Genomic DNA, 2,256 nt, shown 5'->3' with positions numbered 1-2,256 from the left:
ACACACACACACCAAAATAAAACACACAATCACATACAATCATATGCACGCACACACAAACATGCATGTGTGCACACATAAACACACACAAAAAACACACACCACCATGCTTGTGAGCACACCAACACACACACACACACACACGTCCTTGTTTCCATTGTAACAGAACCCCCTCTACTGAGGTAGGAGTGGTAGACAGGCAGCAGCCCCATTCTGAGCCAGGAAGAAAAGGAGAGAAAAGGAAAGCCTGTGGACAGAATGTACTACTTTCCTTCTCACCATGGCAACCAAAGCATTGCTCCCCTCTACGTTTTCTGAGATTCTGCCTGCTACTGACAATGAATAAATACCACCACTTATACCTTCAAGGGTGTGTTGCGATTTGATTCAAGGAGAGGCACAGACATTCTGTGATTCTGTGTGTGTGTGTGTGTGTGTGTGTGTGTGTGTGTGTGTGTGTGTGTGTGTGTGTTAGCGTGTGTGCGTGCGTGCGTGTGTGTGTGTTTCTTTGTGTGTGTGTGTGTCTGTGTGTTGTGTATCATCTTGGTCTTTTTTTCCTTACTGGTATTTCCGTCTACCAAAAAATCCATAATTGCCAGTGACCGGGTTTTGAAGAGCCTTCACCTTGTTGCAATGTTTGAAAGCTCTTCACATGTGTATGTTGGTATTATTTCATTCAATCATAGGTAAAAAATTATCTATAGATTGAGTGAGCAGCAATTTAATGACAACTCCATTCAGGTGTATTTTAAATTGGTTCTACTCTAGGAAAAGTATTTTTCGTCTTGTAAGTAGCAAACTAAAATATGTTTTGGTCGTCGTGACTGTTTTGTAGGCTTGAAGGTTCGATTTTTATCCCATTACTTCTCTTAAAATAATAATTTGGAATTAAATGCATATGTTTGTTGAAATAGAACGCAAGGCCCTCCGTTTTGGTTTATCTAATATTGTTTATATTAATTTATATTCTAGTACCTCAAATGATGTTGTTATATATTCCCTCACGTTATGATCTACCATGGTCCCTCACATTGTGATGTACTATGGTCCCTCACATTGTGATGTACTATAGTCCCTCACATTGTGATGTACTATAGTCCCTCACATTGTGATGTACTATAGTCCCTCACATTGTGATGTACTATAGTCCCTCACATTGTGATGTACTATAGTCCCTCACATTGTGATGTACTATAGTCCCTCACATTGTGATGTACTATAGTCCCTCACATTGTGATGTACTATAGTCCCTCACATTGTGATGTACTATAGTCCCTCACATTGTGATGTACTATAGTCCCTCACATTGTGATGTACTATAGTCCCTCACATTGTGATGTACTATAGTCCCTTACACTGGGATGAACTGTATTTTTCATCCTTAAAGCCCAGATTGCGGCTTTATTTCTGCAAATAGGATTCCGCTTTGTTTGTTCGCTGTAATTAGTTTTCATTATTCTTTGGCCTGACCAAACTCCCAGAGGTAATAAAACAAAAACAAATTTCATTTAGCTGTGATCTGAATATATATATTCCTCTGAAGGAATCCTGTTCATTTACAAACAGCCCAGCAGCTATGGTACATCGTCTTTCAATCGACTGGCAAATATTAGATATGTTTTGCGCTCCGTAACTTGGCAACAAGCATGACGCACACACATGCACACAGGCACTCATAAAAACACACACCAACACACATGTGCACACACACACACACACACAAACACACACGACCCACACCGACACACACAGTCCCTCACTCTCACACACACACACACACAAACCCCCACACACACACACACACACACACACACAGACACAAACGAACAGAGAAGGGGAGATGCCTGCTGCAGTTTGCTGTTTCCCAAATGTGCTGTCTAATAGTGAATAAAGGATGATGGTTATGATTATGATTATGTCGTCCCGTGCTCTGGTATTAAGAAGATAAAGAAGAGTCAGCGGTTCATTTCGCCTCACAAAGCAACCAGTCCCGATCTGCACAGGAACCGAAGGCATGAGGGGCAGAGCAGGAGAACGGCCTTCGTTCACATAGAGGCCGTTAAACAGCAGACTTTAACGACACCAGTTCTGTTTGTCTTCTCTCTCATCTGACACACAGAGTGAGATCTTCCCCGACCATAAAATATTTGACACCTGTTATTTAGGATACGAGCATATTCAACATTACCACTGAACAACAAATATATTGACCTGATTTCAACATGAGTAAGTGAAATGAGATGAGGCACACAGGCA

Source organism: Gadus morhua, chromosome 2 (assembly GCF_902167405.1).
Source record: "Gadus morhua chromosome 2, gadMor3.0, whole genome shotgun sequence".
In the NCBI taxonomy this organism is placed as follows: Eukaryota; Metazoa; Chordata; class Actinopteri; order Gadiformes; family Gadidae; genus Gadus; species Gadus morhua.
The sequence above is the reverse complement of the archived record's forward strand: the minus strand, read 5'-3'. Positions refer to the sequence as shown.